General features: G+C 37.4%; 1 protein-coding gene across 1 annotated transcript in view; it reads left to right on the top strand.

Moving 5' to 3' along the window:
• The window catches only part of CNTN5 (contactin 5), a 1,662,845-nt gene that overhangs the window by 1,619,497 nt on the left and 22,369 nt on the right, over positions 1–20,979 (top strand). The window lies entirely within an intron of this gene.

The raw sequence follows: 20,979 nt of genomic DNA, 5'->3' as shown, positions 1-20,979 counted from the left end.
TGGGGGGGGGGGGCCCTTTTTTTCAGATATAAAATACCCTCAAAATCAAGCACTATTAATGTCTAAATAATGATCAGTAGCAACAATTTGGGAAGAGAGTGCATCAATATAGAACTCTCAGGCCAGCAACAGCTGTATTTGTTTTGGAACCATTTGTCTCTTTTCAGAATACCAAGGTGTTTTAACATACATTAGAATCATAAACTCTCTGGTATTGTTATCAGAAATGGTTAAGAGTCAGACTCAACCGCTAATATGTTTTCGCACCAGCCAATGACTATGAGAGTCTGATTACCACTGCAGAAAACTATTTTAGCCTCAGAGAAAAACAGTTAAAAGAAGTCAAGATGAGACTTTTATATGGGAAAGTTCCCTTGATACACCAGGAATAATTGGGGGAAGGTGGTAAGTGAGAAAAAAGAAATCATTTCTGAAGTTATTGGCACACATTTATTTTTTTCTAAGATATGGCTCCTCTCAAACATATACTCAACTATCAGTCTGATATTGAAAAACTCTACCTCTAGAATGCAGTGTGGTGTTAACTAATGATACCCCTCAATGCACTCTTAATAAACAAGCAAACTTGAACCTATATGTAGTTCACTTGGCTCTGAAACATTTGTGTTTTCTCTTCTACTAATCTTGGGAGGCTACCCCCAAGCAAGGGTCATTTACAAGGAAGATGGAACAATAGTCATCAAGGGCAATAAATTCCCTAAAGCCCTTATAGCATCACTTGATCTCCCCTGGTGAGTGCTCCTCACTGTGCTCTCCTTCCCCTGTTCTCACTCAGTGCTCCTCAGTTGACTCACAGCCTGACTCTGATTGTGACCCGGATTGTCAGACAGATCTGGATCTTGTTTGTCCTTGATCTGATTTTCTGTGTTTTGTCTGAATCTCAGTTATCATTTCTTACTCATTCATTTATTTATCCATGTGATAGTTGTTGAATACCTGCTTTGTTTTGGTGCAATGCGTGGGGTAAAGCAATAAGTAAAATAGACAAGGTCCCTGCCCTTAGGAAGCTCACAGTCTAGCAAGGGTAACCCTTATTTCACTTTCTTTTATTTTTGTTTTTGGGGGATTTTGTTGTTGTTTTTCTTTGGTAAGTCCTGGCAGCTCCTTTTGTTTAATGAAATGGTTTTGACATTCTTTTTCTTGATGAAGCCAGACCTACTGGGCAGGAGTAAGGATCTCAGTAGGAGGCTTTCCCTGACACCATCTGTCAATTTCCTACCTATAGTTGGCATTTTTGTCTTTTACAAGGAAGCCTCCATTACATCTTATTTTAAGAAGTAATGAATCAAGCATTTTGACCTAAACTATAGTCATTGGCAACTAACACTTGCAAATACATTAACCAAGTAATTCAAATCAAACTGATTAATTTTTGTTATTAAAATGATTAATTGCTCTATCTAACAGAATGGTCAAAACAATTGATATAGTAGAAATAGCAATGCATAAAAACAGGTTCAGAATGATGACAGTCCCTAGCTCGACAGAAAATAAAATGACTTTATAGTAAAGGGCTTCAGGAAATTTTAGTAATGTCATCCCTTTTAATTTATAAGTGGGTCCACCCATGGAATTTCTAAATGTCACAATTAGGCTAGATTAGAACTCTGTTATGAGTTCTAATAGATAGTCTTTTCACCTAGCTTTTAAGACTGCCTTCTATAAATCTAGTATTACCTCACAAAAAACACCATCTGAGGGAAAGAGTATGAAATCACAAATATAGACACCAATCCATCTAATTATATTTTACAAATATTTGAACTATTTTGTTGACATTATCTTAAAATCACCCATTTGAGAAGTTTGATTACTTACATGGAAGTAGCTTGAGATTTCATGGCTACAGAGACTAAACGTAGAAATCGTTGACATTGAGATATATGAAATTTCTAGCTCTGACGTGCAGCATGATTGAAAATCAGAAGTGAGCTATATTTATTGAATGATTTTGATTTTTGAATTACCATGACTATCCCATCTGGATTGCCATCCCTGTCACTGGCCCATGCAAGTAAATTATTAGATTCAGTTTGGAATTTATGAACCCACCAGCATTAAGTGTCCTGTGAACAGTAATTCCTGAATCCTAGAGCAGAATCTCTCAAGCTTTTCTGAGAAAATCAGTATTTTATGTGTATCCACAATCAGAACAGATGCCAGTGTAGCCAGAAAAAAAGAGGAAAGAGTCAGTCGCTCAGTCCTGTCTGACTTTTTGTGACCCCATGGGCTATATAGCCCACCCGGCTCATCTGTCCATAGAATTCTCTAGGCAAAAATGCTTGGGTGGGTAGCCATTCAATTCTCCAGGTGATCTTCCTGACCCAGGGATCAAAACTGGGTCTCCCACATTACAGGCAAATTCTTTGCTGTCTGAGCCACCAGGGAAGCCCATTTTTCCCTCTGATTTTCCCAAATTGAGAGGAATGACAAATGAAATTAAGTGCTAATGGAATGCTGAATGATTATTTTTTGTTATTTCTTCACTTAGTAAATGTTTATTTTAAAATTTAAAATTTTATTTTATTTTATTTTTTAATTTTTATTTTTACTTTATTTTACTTTACAATACTGTATTGGTTTTGCCATACATTGACATGAATCCATCACGGGTGTACATGCGATCCCAAACATGAACCCCCCTCCCACCTCCCTCCCCACAACATCCCTCTGGGTCATCCCCGTGCACCAGCCCCAAGCATGCTGTATCCTGCGTCGGACATAGTCTGGTGATTCGATTCTTACATGATAGTATACATGCTTCAATGCCATTCTCCCAAATCATCCCACCTTCTCCCTCTTCCTCTGAGTCCAAAAGTCCACTATACACATCTGTGTCTTTTTTGCTGTCTTGCATACAGGGTCATCATTGCCATCTTTCTAAATTCCATATATATGTGTTTAGTATACTGTATTGGTGTTTTTCTTTCTGGCTTACTTCACTCTGTATAATCGGCTCCAGTTTCATCCATCTCAACAGAACTGATTCAAATGTATTCTTTTTAATGGCTAAGTAATACTCCATTGTGTATATGTACCACAGCTTTTTTATCCATTCATCTGCTGATGGATATCTAGGTTGTTTCCATGTCCTGGCTATTATAAACAGTGCTGCGATGAACATTGGGGTACATGTGTCTCTTTCAATTCTGGTTTCCTCGGTGTGTATGCCCAGCAGTGGGATTGCTGGGTCATATGGCAGTTCTATTTGCAATTTTTAAGGAATCTCCACACTGTTTTCCATAGTGGCTGTACTAGTTTGGATTCCCACCAACAGTGTAAGAGGGTTCCCTTTTCTCCACACCCTCTCCAGCATTTATTGCTTGCAGATTTTTGGATCGCAGCCATTCTGACTGGTGTGAAGTGGTACCTCATTGTGGTTTTGATTTGCATTTCTCTAATAATGAGTGATGTTGAGCATCTTCTCATGTGTTTGTTAGCCATCCGTATGTCTTCTTTGGAGAAATTCAAATTCATGCCCATTGAGTTGGTGACACTATATAATCATCTCATCTCCTATCACCCCCTCCTCCTTTTGCCTCAGTCTTTCCCAGCATCATGGTCTTTTCCAGTGAGTCAGCTTTTCGCATCAGGTAGACCACGTATTGGAACCTTAGCTTCAGCAACAGTTCTTCCAATGAACATTTAGGGTTTACTTCCTTTAGGATTGACTAGTTTGATTTCCTTGCTATCCAAGATACTCTCAAGTATCTTCTCCAGCACGATTCAAAAGCTTCAATTTGTTTACTTAAATTTTCCATAAACACCTCACAATATTAAACTGTGATCTTTTTTTGAGTAAGAACTATATTTTAATGATTTTTGCATTTCTACTGCCTAGCACAGTGCCTGATACTAAATAAATATAGTTCTTGGACAGCAAGGAAATCAAACCAGTCAATCCTAAAGGAAGTAAACCCTAAATGTTCATTGGAAGAACTGTTGCTGAAGCTAAGGTTCCAATACGTGGGCTACCTGATGCGAAAAGCTGACTCACTGGAAAAGACCATGATGCTGGGAAAGACTGAGGCAAAAGGAGGAGGGGGTGATAGGAGATGAGATGATTATATAGCGTCACCAACTCAATGGGCATGAATTTGAGCAAATTCTGGGAGACAGTGAAGGACAGGGCAGCCTGGCATGCTGCAGTCCATGGGGTCGCAGAGTGAGACATGACTTAGCAACTGAAAAACAACAAAGTAAACAAAAGGCAGAGAGGAAGAACATTGGAACAAGATAATTCTTATGTCCATAATAACCCAGGGATTCCTTAGCATCCTGATATTCCTGAGAGACATTCCTGAAAATAAACCCATGCCAATGCCTTTCATGAGCATAAGTTTCTGTTTGCATAAGTATATGCTTCTGTCCCTAATGTCCTCAATTTTCCTAAATAAAACAATATATTATTAATAAAAATTTTACTGAATAAACTAAAAAAGGAATTTTAGAAATATTTTATGTATTATATAATTTGCCTGTGAAACATAATTCCCCATGACTATCAAATTAACGGTATTCATATTCATTGTGGCCTTTTTGAAAGATTTTTATTAACTATGTATTTTTTTGCCATGCTCCTTGCCTTTATTTTTTTATATAAATTTATTTATTTTAATTGGAGGTTAATTACTTTACACTATTGGATTGGTTTTGCCATACATCAACATGAATCCGCCACAGGTATACACGTGTTTCCCATCCTGAACCCCCTCCCTCCTCCCTCCCTGTACCATCCCTCTGGGTCGTCTCAGTGCACCAGCCCCAAGCATCCAGTTCAGTTCAGTTCAGTTCAGTTTAATCGCTCAGTCGTGTCCAACTCTTTGCGACCCCATGAATCGCAGCACGCCAGGCCTCCCTGTCCATCACCATCTCCCAGAGTTCACTCAGATTCACATCCATTGAGTCCGTGATGCCATCCAGCCATCTCATCCTGGGTCGTCCCCTTCTCCTCCTGCCCCCAATCCCTCCCAGCATCAGAGTCTTTTCCAATGAGTTACCTCTTTGCATGAGGTGGCCAAAGTACTGGAGCTTCAGCTTTAGCATCATTCCTTCCAAAGAAATCCCAGGGTTGATCTCCTTCAGAATGGACTGGTTGGGTCTCCTTGCAGTCCAAGGGAGTCTCAAGAGTCTTCTCCAACACCACAGTTCAAAAGCATCAATTCTTCGGCACTCAGCCCATATTCCAACTCTTGCATCCATACATGACCACAGGAAAAACCATAGCCTTGACTAGACGGACCTTAGTCGGAAAAGTAATGTCTCTGCTTTTGAATATACTATCTAGATTGGTCATAACTTTTCTTCCAAGGAGTAAGCGTCTTTGAATCTCATGGCTGCAGTCACATGCAGCAAACCTGGACTGGCAATTCATTTCATATATGATATTATACATGTTTCAATGCCATTCTCCCAAATCATCCCACCCTCGCCCTCTCCCACAGAGTCCAAAAGACTGCTCTATATATCTGTGTCTCTTTTGCTGTCTCACATACAGGGTTATCATTACCATCTTTCCAAATTCCATATATATGCATTAGTATACTGTATTGGTGTTTTTTTCTTTCTGGCTTACTTCACTCTGTATAATCGGCTCCAGTTTCATCCACCTCATTAGAACTGAATCAAATGTATTCTTTTTAATGGCTGAGTAATACTCCATTGTGTATATGTACCATAGCTTTCTTATCCATTTGTCTGCTGATGGACATCTAGGTTGCTTCCATGTCCTGGCTATTCTAAACAGTGTTGCGATGAACATTGGGGCACACGTGTCTCTTTCAATTCACATGAAAAGATGCTCAACATCACTCATTATCAGAGAAATGCAAATCAAAACCACAATGAGGTACCACTTCACACCAGTCAGAATGGCTGTGATCCAAAAGTCTACAAGCAATAAATGCTGGAGATGGTGTGGAGAAAAGGGAACCCTCTTACACTGTTGGTGAGAATGCAAACTAGTACAGCCACTATGGAGAACAGTGTGGAGATTCCTTAAAAAACTGGAAATAGAACTGCCATATGACCCAGCACTCCCACTGCTGGGCATACACACGGAGGAAACCATCATTAACTATGTATTTTAATGGCTGGGTTCATTTCAGCAAAAAGCAACAATGTATTTTTATAGCAAGGAGAAAAGTACACGGTTCTGATTTCGAAGTTTTTCATGCTTACTATTAAGAAGAATGAAAGGTAAAACAGCTTGTCCCATTTTACAATTCTCAATAAAAGACACCACTAGTGACTCTTTTTCCTGGGCTATGTTCAAGACTTGCATGTATTTATTTCAGATCTTCCAGAGGATATGTAACTCAGAAGTTCATTTTAGATGTGTCACTAAAGCTATTTCCACTTATTGATTGCACTGAAAAGACACCAATTGTGTTTTGATCTATAAAATAATTTGTAGTGGAGATTTCTTAAGGCGAAAAGGGATGAGATTGTTCTTGTATTTTATTTTATGTTCTGACTCTAATCATCAGAGCAGGAGACTGAAAAAAAAAAATGGTCCTCACTGTTGTCTGACAATAATTCTTACTAGGCAGATTGCATTTAATTGGTATAGCAGAGGGTGCAAGTGTATGTGTGTATGTGTGTGGAAAATGGAATTTCAGACATAAATTAAAGGAGGAAAAGAAGCCAAAATGAAACCAGTTACCAAAAAATTAAAACAAAGACTTGTTTTATTTTCCAAAAGGTGGTGTGTAGCAGCTATTTTTGGCAGATTCTCTGTAGTTTTTTGTCTTTACTATATGTTAATAGGAAAAAAAAAAACTAAACAGTGAGAAGAAACTATTTCCACCCTTCCTTTTATGAAATTCTGTGAACTCTGAAAAAAAATCAAATAGCTTTCACGTTTCTATCATTAGATTTCTTTCATGGGTTATTTTCAGAGACTGGGAGGCTAACTAAAACTATTTATGTTTTTCAAAAATCAGCAGATTGAAGGAAATTGAAGAAGCAACATTTCAGTTACTTAACTTATTCTGTCTCTTGTCCTACTGAAAAGCTATCCTGTAGAGTTCTTTTAGAAAATAATGAATAACTCAGTTTATACTGTTTGTTTTTCACTTGCTTCTAGATACATTTATTGATTTAGAAAATTCTCTAACCCAAATCACTTTTCAAATTTTCCATTCTTAAACTTTTATAAATCATTTTATTTAAATAATATTAAAATATATGCCCAATATATTGTCTTATCCACATAAAGAACCCAAGGGTATGAGTTATATCTCTTCAAAATCAGAAGCATTCCTTATTTTTTCACTCGTTGACACAAATGTGAATTTGTGCAACCTCAAAACAGGGTGTTTTCCTCACTTCTAAATCCAGCCATCCCGAGCTCATCATGTGACAATCCACAGTTTTGCTCTCTATCGTATAATGCACATTCATGCAAAAAATAAAATAGCAAACGTGGATATCAACCCATTAATTTTACCAATACTGGGAACAGATTCTTTGAGATTCTCTTAGAATGACCCATATGAGACTTACCAAATTACAGCAAACTTTTCCTTTTGAGAGCTAGGTTTATAACTTAAATACCTGACAACATAATTGTGGCATAGAGGTCTTAATTCAGTGGGTGTTGAAAAGATACATACATACATGGGCTTGCTTACTATACTAAGAAATAGAGAAACATCATAAAGTATTTTAACACACACGGACAAAGGAAGATTTGCCAAAGACATACTAACATTATAAAAATGCCAATTACTAATTGACTAATTGTTAATTACAAAATGGCCAAGACTCTGTTTTCAAAGGGGAAGATATTTTTCTAATCTACATACAGAAAAATGCACAAATCATAAATGCACAGCTGAATGAATTACCACAAAGTGAACATACCAGTGTAAGCACAATCCAGGTCATGAAACAAACGTTAGTAAAAGCTAGGGACTCATTTTGTTCCTCCAATAGTCACTATTCTTAATCCCCAACGACCCCCCAAAACAACATCTTGACTTCTGATTGATTTTGCTAGTTCTGGGAACCCTAGGGAGTTTTTATATTTTGTGTTTTCCCCTCAACAGTATATTGGTAAGATTCATTTATATTATTACAGGCTTTCTCTTAAAAATTCACTTGTGAATATCCCACAATTTATTTATCATTCTTCCATTGATGGACATTAGTTTTGTTTACAGTTTGGGTATGTTATGAATAGAGCTGAGTATATAAAACAATTTTGGTAGAATTATCCACTTGCAGTATCAAATCTAATGATCATTATATAGCTTTCATTTTTTAGGCCTTCTTTGATCTTTGTCCACACTGACCTTGCAGATCTTTTTTTGATTTATCCCTATTTAATCTTTTCATTGTAATATAACTGTAATCTTTGATTTTATATTTTTATTTAACTTTGTGTTGTAAAATATTTACATATGTGAAATATACAAAAGAGTATACTGCATTTCTACTCAACACTTGTCTTCAATAATTATGAATTAATGAATAATTGGGCTTAATAATGAATAATCTGTTTTATTTATGTGTGTCTGTGTATGTTAGTTGCTCAGTCATGTCTGACTCTGCAGCTCCATGGACTGTAGCCCAATAGGCTTCTCTGTCCATGGAATTTTCCAGGCAAACCTACTTCAGTAGGTTGCCATTTCCTTCTCCAGGGGATCTCCCTCACCCAGGGATTGAACTCAGGTCTCCTGAATTGCAGGCAGATTCTTTATTGTCTGAGCCACCAGGGGAGCCACGTGAAACCATATATAAATGGCAGGTAAAGAATCTGCCTGCCAATGTAGGAGACCAAGTTTCCATCCCTGAGTCAGGAAGATCCCCTGGAGAAGGGAATGGCAATTCATTCCAGTATTCTTGCCTGGAGAATTCCATGGACAGAGGAACCAGGTAGGCTACGGTCTTTGGAGTAGCAAAGAGTTGGACACGACTGAGCAACTACCATTTTCACTTTCAGTCAATCCTAGGGCTTCCCTGGTGCCTCAGTAGTAAAGAATTCACCTGCCAATGGAGGACACAGAGCTTCAGTCCCTGGGTTGGGAAGATCCCCTGGAGAAGGAAATGGCAACCCACTCCAGTATTTTTGTCTGGAAAATCCCATGGACAGAGGAGCCTGGCAAGCTACAGTTCAAGGGATTGCAAAAGTATCAGACATGACTTAGTGACTGAACAACAAAAACAAGCAATTGCAGTGTTATTTTGAAGAAAATCTCTGTCATCATATCATTTTCATCCAAAATATTTCATAATAAGTTTCTAAGTAAGTGAAAGTTGCCCAGTTGTGTCTGAGTTTTTGTGACCCCCATAGACTGTATGTCCATGGGATTTTCCAGGCCAAAATACTGGAGTAGGTAGCCTTTCCCTCTCCAGGGGATCTTCCCAACCCAGGATCAAACCCAGGTCTCCTCCATTTCTGGCAGATTGTTTACCAGCTGAGCTATCAGGAAAGCCCCAATAAGTCTCTAAACACATGCTTTAAAGAACTGTCATTTTTCTGCATCCTGAAGTCAGGCAGATTAGAGAATACACTTAGTTAAAATTCAGCAAGCTCAAAAATCCCATCCATTGCAGCTCTTTTAAGAGTAGATTGCTCTTGGTCACTGCTTACATTTTTATCAGATGCCACAGTATTTATCCCCAGGCAAGAACTGCTTATCATTACACCAAAAATATGAAAAGTTTATGCTTGGATTTCTGTCATTCTCTTACTTTTTAAATTGTCTTCTTATGTTTCCAACTGCTTTTTCTTGCACTAAATTCTACCAACTCCTGGCATCATGCTCATATTCTCAAACAAAACATTCACAAACTTACCTGTCTTAGTTGTAACTTGTCAAGAGTAAACTCTCCTTCAGAGTCTGTCTGCTTTTGGATACTTGCCAAGACTTTTAAAATTCTCACCTAGGGCAGGATTTGCATTTCCACTTTACAAAGCTTTTCCACTTTCTAGCATTGTCTTTTTAATATCTCTAAAATCAGTGGTATTATTTTCTTTCAATAATTTGGTGATGTCCTCTCCTTCTCTCTCTATTTTGATGACTCTTGATCAAAGGAGATTTACGAATTTTTTGGTCTTTTCAAAGAATTAACTTTGGCTCTATTCTTATATTTTGTTTCTCAATTCATTAAGTACTGCTGCCATCTCTATTATACCCTTCTTTCTAGTTTATTTGTACTTAAAATGTGCTGTTTTTCCAACTCCATAAGATAGTTTTATCATTGATTTTTTGGCTTTTTGCCTTTTCTAATATATGCGTTTAAAACTATACATTTCCAAAACTGCATTTCTAGCACCTTGCATGTGGTTAACCACATAATATACTTGCGTACACAATACTTTTAAAAAAAAAAAATTAATACAGTTCTACTTATATTAACTTTCATACTGTAACTTTTCTTTTTTCATTTATCTAGTATCTATTAAGGGACACTTATGTTTACCCCTCATCAGCCAAAACATTTAAGGAGGACCTTGGTTATATTTAAAAAAAAATACTCCCATAATATTTGCTGTTTAATATATTGTATTTTAGAACACTTGAGTAAATAAAATGAAGAAGAGAAGGGAACTAACATTTGTAAAAGACCTACACTGAACTACACATATTAAGAACAAATTCAATTATATTTAAAACCAGTTTTTAAGTGTAATTTTTAGATAGCAGTGACAGCTTATAGAAAAAATAGATACAATTTATTCAGTAAATTATATCCATCCTTATGTTCCTGCTGCATTTCATACTTCCTCACCACAGAGCCTCTAATCACTGTTGAACTGTCTCATAAATATTAAAAATCTTAACTATACATTGTTTATTTATCTTATTTGATTCATTCAATTGTATCCTTTATAGTAAAATTACCTCTGGGCACAAAGCAGCTAATTGTGCATGCAATCTAATAATGCTGACTGCCAGTGTATCTCAGAGTATTGATTGTGAATAGCCAATTTAATAACTATACCTAGTGCGAAGCTCAGGAGATTAGGCAACTGGAGATCAACTAAATAGAGGCAAGCAGAGACTCTTCTGACTGAAACAAATTCATTATCCATGGGAAATGTGCTCCCTATATATAGAATTTCTGACACTCAATAGAAACACATGGCTGAACTTTGGTGTTACATAAAGTGAAAGCTGTTCAGTCATGTCCAACTCTTTGTGACCCCATGGACTATACAGTCCCTGGAATTCTCCAAGCCAGAATGCTCTAGTGAGTAGCCTTTCCCTTCTTCAAGGGATCTCCCAACCCAGGGATAGAACCCAGGTCTCCCACATTGCAAGCGGATTCTTTACCAGATGAGCCACAGGGAAACCCAAGAATACTGGCATGCATGCTTAGTCACTCAGTGGTGTCTGATTCTTGTGACCCCATGGATCATAGCCTGTGAGGCTCCTCTGTCCATGGGATTCTCCAGGCAAGAATACTGGAGTGGCTTGCCATTTCTTCTTCCAGGGGATCTTCCCGACCCAGGAATTGAACCTGGGTCTTCTACATTGCATGCAGATTCTTTACTAACTGTACTCTCAGGGAATTTCTGAAACTCTATAGAAATACATGGCTGAACTTAGGTGTTACATAAGAGGAACATAAGAGGAACTTAACCATTATTCAGGAAAAGATTATAGTGTTTAAAGTGTATCTGAAGGTGAAGAATCAGTAGAAAAAGTAGGGTAGTAATGAAGTTTCTGCCTTCTAACTGTCAGTTTAGTCACAATTTTTGAATTTAGGAATGGCTGTGAATTGAATGGAAACACGTGAAATCACCTTTTCTTAATTTCCCTTAAAGTAACCATGAAACCATGAGAAAAGAGAGAATCTTTTTTGCAGTCATAATGAAGAGTATAAAACAAGAATTTTAGTAGGATTTTCTAAGGTTTTCTTTCCTTTCATCTTCGTGCAATGACCCATCTTTAAAATTCCATTTTCTAGATTCAAGCAAGCAACAAAATAGCCTCTGGCCTCCTTCTTCTTATCTTTTTCTTCAGTGAAAAAACTGTAGTCATGAACATGAAGCTTTGTCTCTCATCTCAAGCTTCTGAAAATTCTTTTGTGCTGTGTGGAGAATATGAGTGGAGGCTTGTACTAGCACAAAGTTTGGCCTCTGTCTCACAGCATCAGCCACTGGGCTTGGATACACAGTCTAGAGATGGATATATCCCCATGCAAATGTAGAGCACCATTAAAAACAGGTTAAATCCTAGAATGATTTTAAACGAAAGAAACACTTTTCAAAAAGGAAAGAAATGATAGGAGAAAAATCTTTGGAATAAGAAAACAAATGATAAGGCTCAGTATGAATTCCTTTCCCATATGAGATTTTCTTACGAATAAGAAGATAATTTTTAAACATAAGTTTCTAGATATCAATGAGAGAAAATAAAATATTTCTTATATCAATATATTAAAAAATCAATGCTGGTTATTAAAGAGAATGCAATAAAATCAAAACCAAAGTAACTAAAATAAAACATTCATTAGGAACAATCAAGCAAATTTGATAGCGCTAATTATTTAGGCCAGTGCTTTGGAGTACAAGCTTCAGAAGTAAACTCAGAATGCAAAGTACATGAATAAGGAAATTTTACTATAAGGTATGAGAGAAGAAGGCAGATGTAAAGAACAAAAGAGGTTTGGTCCATAAACCAAATAGATATCTGCCAAGAAGACAGAATAGAAGGAGCAAAATCAGTGACTTTAGCAACAATAAAAAACAAAGTAACTGGAAAATATCCCTACCTTAAAGTAGAGAATGCCCACAGAGTTTCTTACCACACCTATAACTAGCCTGTCACCGAAGTTTGTTGGCTTTATCTTCTAAAGATCTCTCTACTGCATACCCGTCCCCATGTCCATAGCTATTATGCTAATCCAGGCCATCCTCATTTCTTACCAGACTCAAGCATAACCTCCTAACTGCTCTCCTGTTTCTACTTCAGCCCCTTTCCAAACTGTCTTCATATTGCAACCATTTATTCACTAAGATAAATCATACAGTGCTCCTTAATGCCAATATGAGGCAAGCAATTAAACAGATAAATTAAGATAGTTTCATATAGTGATTCATATAGGCATCCCAGTGGCTCAGACGGTTAAGTGTCTGCCTACAACGTGGGAGACCTGGGTTCAGTCCCTGGGTTTGGAAGATCTCCTGGAGAAGGGAAAGGCCACCCACTCCAGTAGTCTTGCATGGAAAATCCCATGGATGGAGGAGTCTGGTAGGCTACAGTACATGGGTCACAAAGAGTCAGACATGACTGAGCGACTTCACTTTCTTTTTCCTTTCATTTAGTGATAATTATAAGTGATAATAATAATCATAATAAAACTCAGAGTAATATAAAATAGAGTGACTAAGGGAGGGAAAGTTTCTTTAAGGAAGTGACCAAGGGAAGCTTTGCAGTTTAGCTAAAACTTGGATGAAAAGGAGATGATCATTTGGAGAAAGAAATGTAAAAAGAACTTCTGGGTAAAAGGCACTAGAAGTTCAAAGGCTATAAATCAAGAATGTGATTCAATGTTTGAGGCTTTTTTCCTGGAAGTTGGTGAACACAGTGATGTGAGATATAAGATGAGGTTGGAGAAGTACATAGCGATCTTGTCGGGTAAGCTGTGGTGAGCAGTCTGCAAGTTACTCTAAGTGCAATATGGAGAGTTCTGAACAAAAGAGTGACCTAATTTATATGCTGAAAAAAAAACAAAGCAAAAAATGTTTGACTGCTGCATGTATCTTTTCAAAACAAAATTTGGATATCACATGTACATGTTGCTCTCACCCTTGCTTAAGATCCTTCATTGTGTTGACATTGCTCTGAACTGTTTAATCCAGCCAGTGCTAAGATTAGGCTCCGTCCTTTGCCTCTAGGATCAAATGGAGCCACATGCACCCTCAGACTTCACATTGGCCTAAGTGGAGTTTTTTTCAGGTTCACATTTTCTCCACTCACCTCTCCACATTTGCACATACTACTCCTCTGCCTTCCTTAACTGACACTTTCTCTGCCCAGCCTCCCCCCACTGAGTCTTAGCCCACACTGTAGATCTCTAATTGTACATTTGTGTGGTTTTTTGTTCAATAACTATGTTGGCTACTATTTTTTTCCAATTAAGAAACTTTTTGAATCCACAAAAAAATTAAGCAGAAAAGAGGGTTCCCATGTACCCATTGTCTTCACACACTGAACCTTAACTCCTCCATGATCAACATCCCCCTCAGAGAACGACATTTGCTGCAGTCGATGAGCCTACGGTGACACATCATTACCAGTCAAAATCCAGTGTTTAAATTAGTGTTCACTCTTTGCAGCAACATGGATGGACCTGGAGATTATCATACTAAGTGAAGTAAGGCATAAAGAGGACAAATACCATATGATATAACTTAGATGTGTAATCTAAAATATGACACAAATGAAACTATTTACGAAACAAAATCAGAATCAAAAACAAAGATCAGACTGGTGGTTGCCAAAGGGAAGTGGGTTGGGGAATGAATACAGTGGGAGGTGGGGTTAGCAGATATAAACTTTTAAACATAGAATGGATAAATAAGAATGTCTCACTGTATAGCACAGTGAACCATAGTTAATATCCTATGATAAACCATAATGGAAAAGAACATAAAAAAGAATGCATATAACTGAATCACTTCGCTGTACAGTAGTAATTAACACAACATTATAAGTCAACTATACTTCAATAAAAATAAAACAAATAAATGAGGATTCACTGTTGATGTCTACATTCTGTCTTCTGACAAAATGTATCTACCATTGTAAATTGTACATAATAGTTTCACAGTCCTAAAATTCCTCTGTGTTCTGCCTATGCAATGTCTTTTTGGAATCACCATTAATCCCCAGTTGCCTGCAGGCACAGAGCTTGGTAAATAATGCATATTCAAAAAAACTTTTGAATGAATAGTTTAATAGTTTTGAAAAACTCAAAGTATGGTAAAATATTTACATTTCACTATGCATTTTGATTATTTAAAAAAAAATCTAACCTTACTAGAGAATAAATTACTTGCAATGGTACAAAAATTTTTGCAATATTAAATAACATTAGATAATAGAGCTGTGTTTATTAAATTCAGGAAGTACACTATTGAATGAGCGGTGACCATTGAGTGCAATTTAAATTATAAAACAAGGGAATACAGGAGGTAAGAATTATGCTTTTGAAAACTAACAGGTAACAAAAATTAGATAGGAAGAATCCTTCAATGATTGTAAATGTGACTAAATAAAGACTGGAAAATAGGGGGAAGTCCGTGGCTCATCAGTAACCTTTGACTACATACAGCAGCAGTGGTAGATTTAAATCCTATAACTTCATGTAAGGAAACTAGATTGTGTATGACATGAATATCTTCAAATCATCATATCAGATAACTGAGTATGTTATCTGCATAGTTAAAATTATCATTATCCTGGAGAATCAATTTTGGAAAAAATGGGTTATCTACTAAGAAAAGCAGCCTGCGGATTTAAGTTCAAATCTACACTCTTAAAGCTATTGGCTGACTCAGAATTCATGCTTCCTGCCTGCCACTATTTATATTACACATAAGTAAAAATAATTTTGAGGAATGAAGTCAGAAAATAAAACAATGTGAAAGATAGCAAAAAATAAAAAGGAAACAGACTCACAAGTTACAAAAATCAGAAATATTAAATCACCAAGAAACAAAATAGTTTAAGTAGATGGATGACAATAGGGGAGCTCTCTGAAAACAATTCATAAAACTGAAGCAAGTAGTATTTTAGCTGCTTTATAAATAAGGATATAGAAACTCAGTGGTTAAGTAGACTGTCCCATTATATGAAACTTATAGATTTCAAAAAATATGATTAAAATTTAGGCCTCTGAATCCACAACCATGATATGCTTAGAGCTGGCAACAGCACAATGTATCTCTAAGATTTATACACTGCTGTTGGAAATGAAAATTAGTACAAACTATTTGAAAATCAAGTGTAGCACTTTTGTTTCAAAAGTATAAAAATTTCAATAATTTTGGATCCTATAATCTACTGTCTGGGATTCTGTTCTGGGGAATTACTCCAATATGTGGAAAACAATATACATGAATGATGAACATACTCATGTCAACATTTTAAGTAAGAGAACAAATCTGGAAGCTACCCAAATGTTCCACAAAAGAACAGTGGTTAAATGATATTGAGTACACAAGACATTACTTTGCTAACAAAGGTCCGTCTAGTCAAGGCTATGGTTTTTCCAGTGGTCAAGTATGGATGTGAGAGTTGGACTGTGAAGAAAGCTGAGCACCAAAGAATTGAGGCTTTTGAACTGTGGTGTTGGAGAAGACTCTTGAGAGTCCCTTGGACTGCAAGGAGATCCAACCAGTCCATCCTAAAGGAGATCAGCCCTGAGATTTCTTTGGAGGGAATGATGCTGAAGCTGAAACTCCAGTACTTTGGCCACCTTATGCGAAGAGTTGACTCATTGGAAAAGACTCTGATGCTGGGAGGGATTGGGGGCTTGAGGAGAAGGGAACGACAGAGGATGAGATGGCTGGATGGCATCACTGACTCAATGGACATGAGTCTGAGTGAACTCCAGGAGTTGGTGATGGACAGGGAGGCCTGGCGTGCTGTGATTCACGGGGTCACAAAGAATTGGACACGACTGATCGACTGAATTGAACACGAGGAATATGATAAATCATTACTATAAAAATGAGAAAATATTCGTATGTGACTATAAGTACATGATTTATTAGCTATATGTAATAAAATACTGCTGCTGCTGCTAAGTCGCTTCAGTCGTGTCCGATTCTGTGTGACCCCAGAGACGCACAGGCTCCCCCTTCCCTGGGATTCTCCAGGCAAGAACACTGGAGTGGGTTGCCATTTCCTTCTCCAATGCATGAAAGTGAAAAGTGAAATTGAAGTTGCTCAGTCGTGTCCGACTCTTAGCGACCCCATGGATTGCAGCCTACCATGCTCCTCCCTTCATGGGATTTTCCAGGCAAGAGTACTGGAGTGGGTTGCCATTGCCTTCTCCAAATAAAAATACTAGAAGGGAATAATAAAGTAATGTAATAAAGACACACCCATTAAAACCCCAATTGTGTGAGAGTTTTGTTTCTTTTAAAATATTTTAAACTTCATTTCAAGTGATCTCATAAAGAGTTCAAAATTTATAGGTTGATGAAATTTATCATCAGGATAGAATTGAATCATGGAGAAATAAATTGAATAAAGAGGAACTTTCAACTTTAAAAGGTATAGTGTGACTTATTGTGAATACTATATTACTTCAATTCCAAGTTAAGAATCACTAGATAAGCATGATATTAAACTCCATGTTTTTCTGCTTTTCTGATTTATCCTCTCCTCCATCAAAAATGTAAGAAATAAAATTATTATTTCTCTATAAAGGTAATAACTCTTCCAGCTCTTTTTTCTTTTTCAAAATTTTAGAAAGAGAAATAATGCTTTTTTTTAAATTTTAGATTTATGACAGCTTTTATCTTGTAGAGCTAGAATTATTTGCATTGGAATCTGTGTTTGTATCAAAATCTGTAATCTGTTGAATTTAATCACACTAAACTCTCTCAAATACACATATTTAACTAACTTAAAATAATCCAGCCAACTAAAGAAAGTTGAAACAGAGATCTGAAAATCAGATATACCATTGGGAAGGAGAAAGATACACATTTGTTCATCCAACAACATGTCATTCAATTTTGTACTTTGAAAATAGCTTAGATTTCCTCAGTTAAAAGTATGCTGAAAATCAAACAAGATAAGTTAGCTCTTGGAATTAAGAATAATGGGGCAAACATAATACAAAAGGCAGTGTTAGAGCATTTCGGTTTAATCAAACAATTTCTGAAGTTCATTCATTCAGCTATATGCCAGTTCAAATCTGTGAAGAGACAAGGATGAGAAACAGGAATTTGATTGTGATTATCTTATTAACTACATGAGTACATGGTTAGTTGCTTTAGTCATGTCTGACTTTTTGTGACCCTATGGAGTGTAGCCTGCCATGCTTCTCAGTCCATGGGATTCTTCAGGCAAGAGTACTGGAGTAGGTTGCCAAGCCATCCTCCAGGGGATCTTCCCAACACAGGGCTCGAACCTGTGTCTCCTGCATTACAGGTGGATTGCTTAACACTGAACCACCGGGGAAGTCCCTTATTAATTATATACACTTTTTTCCCCAAGAGCTGTGTAGGTCTGTCAGACAGTGTTTAATTGCAAAGAATTAAATTACTCTGGAGAAGGCAATGGCACCCCACTCCAGTACTCTTGCCTGGGAAATCCCATGGATGGAGGAGCCTGGTAGGCTGCAGTCCATGGGGTCACTAACAGTCGGATACGACTGAGCGACTGCACTTTCACTTTTTACTTTCATGCATTGGAGAAGGAAATGGCAACCCACTCCAGTGTTCTTGCCTGGAGAATCCCAGGGACAGGGGAGCCTGGTGGGCTGCCATCTCTGGGGTCACACAGAGTTGGACACGACTGAAGCGACTTAGCAGCAGCAGGAGCAGCAAATTACTCTAGCTTAAATAGGAAGTGTTTTATTTTAAGTATTAAATAGTTTACAAAATTATTGAATTAAATTGACAGACTCCATGATCTTTGAAAAATGACTGTTAAAGCTAATCAATGGACCAAGACACAGAGAAAAACACTGATGTCTACTAAAACCAGGAAATGTCCAGCCTTAGTCCCATACTCCACTGCTGCGGTTTGTTTGGAAGTCATCACAAATAGGACAGCTCCACATTCAAGAAGACTTTGTGATCTGGAAGCCTCTGATGTTACTGCCAGTTCCAGAATTCCACCATGTTACTATAATTTGCACCAACAAAATGGTTTTCTTGTGTGTAGCTTCTTAACTCCCATAAAGCTAATGGTTAGACAAGGAGCCATTCAGTTTTGCTGCCACAGTCAGAGGGTGAAGGGGAAAGGAAAAATAATGTCTCTGTTACTATACTTGTAGGCAAAAAAAAAAAAAAAAAAACAAAAACAAAAAAAAAAACCCCACCAGATTGGTGGAAGTTAAATCTATAGCTCCCCAATCTATATCTCACTTTTACTTCTAAATACCAGGCATATGCATCTGACTGGCTATACCTAAAATATATTCAGAGCCCTAACTGCAAGGGAGTCTTGGAAATATGGTGCTCATTTTTTCATCTCTTCAGTCCAGGAAGACACACTAGAATAAGGGTGAAATGGATGCTGAAAACTAAAGTACTATATCCCTTTCATTACTCAACATCTGTACACATTCTTCTCCCCATTCAACAGTTCCATGAAAGTAACAATTGGCAGTGGAAATGTTCCATACTGACATTGTGCAAATATCTCTTAAACAAATGAAAATGTACTCACCATCTCCTTAAGATGGAGAGCCAAGAAACGTCCTTTAGTCATCCTGTCTGTCTCCTCTAACAAGCTACAATAGAAAGTTACCTATGCACAACACTCTTTCACAAGAAAGGAAGGGACCCAGGCTATTTAATTTTTAGATACCAAACAGTATAAAGAAGAAAATATGGCTATTACAGTCTTCATGTCATAAGGCTGCAGTTATAATTTTTAACTTTCTTCCTTCTCTGGACATTTTTTACTCCCTCTTGTCTTCAGCCAGCATCTAGGTTGGAAGAGGTATGGGAAAGGGACTCCAGTTCTTGTTTTTCTGGGAGACAGCAGCCTCCAGTACCTCCCAATAGACCCAAGGAAGTGAGTGTCCAAAGTATAATCCAGAATATATCAAGTTTCCAACAAAGTCCTCACTGCCCGAATTTTGTACCAGAATTGGGAACTGTGATGTTTGACTTTCTAGCCTGTAGACAAAGTACTTGAAGGAGGTGCAATGGTTGCAGAAATACTCTTCTTTCACCACAGTAATTAACTGGAAAAAGAACTATTACTCTTCCTTTATTTTTACCAAGATAAAGAAGTAAGGGGGAAAAATACCCTGTTATGCCTTCATGCATAATTAAGTTCTAATGTACAAACAGGGTTAAGCTTTAGATATACACAGATAATTTTTGAATCTCATAAAGGGATCAAGTTTGGAATGAGACTAGCCACGAAGAGTGTATAACCAGGAAAGATCATCTCAATACACAAAATGTGCTTTGACAAAGAGCTATTCCCTTCTGCCACCCTCCCAAATCCTAGTAATTTATTTTTATGTATTTCAGTTCAGTTCAGTTCAGTTCAGTCACTCAGTCAAGTCTGACTCTTTATGACCCCATGAATCGCAGCACTCCAGACCTCCCTGTCCATCACCAACTCCCAGAGTTCACCCAAACTTATGTGCATCGAGTCAGTGATGCCATCCAACCATCTCATCCTCTGTCGTCTCCTTCTCTTCCTGCCCCCAATCCTTCCCAGCATCAGCGTCTTTTCCAGTGGGTCAACTCTTCACATGAGGTGGCCAAAGTATCGGAGTTTCAGCTTCAGCATCAGTCTTTCCCATGAACGCCAGGACTGATCTCCTTTAGGATGGACTGGTTGGATCTCCTTGCAGTCCAAGAAACCATTCCAAATTATCATGAGTGTTCTCTCACCTCTTCTCTTTTAAACTCATCCAGCTGTGTGATTCACCTCTGTGTGGGGCCAAGGAGGAAATGTTCCTCATGTCTCTTTCTTAAATTTATATTTAAAAAATTTTTAAAAATAAAAAATTAAATAATTAATGAATAGCTAGATCGCTTTGAATGGGAAATGGTCCCAATGACGTATGAAAAAGGAATTTCTTCAACTTCATGAATGACTCTTCATGCTACCAGGCTGCAAGGTAGCACCTTTCACTGCTTTGCTGAGTACTATTAAGGTGCTATGGTTTACACAGATGCAAATCAGGCAGCAGTTAAGACTGAGTTTGGCCTCATTAGTAGAACCTGTTCATTGGGTGGTACAGGAATAATTTCCCAGAGGTGGATTTAAGAAATATCCAAGGGGTAAA

Source organism: Ovis aries, chromosome 15, assembly GCF_016772045.2.
Source record: "Ovis aries strain OAR_USU_Benz2616 breed Rambouillet chromosome 15, ARS-UI_Ramb_v3.0, whole genome shotgun sequence".
Classification (NCBI taxonomy): Eukaryota; Metazoa; Chordata; class Mammalia; order Artiodactyla; family Bovidae; genus Ovis; species Ovis aries.
The sequence above is the reverse complement of the archived record's forward strand: the minus strand, read 5'-3'. Positions and strand labels throughout refer to the sequence as shown.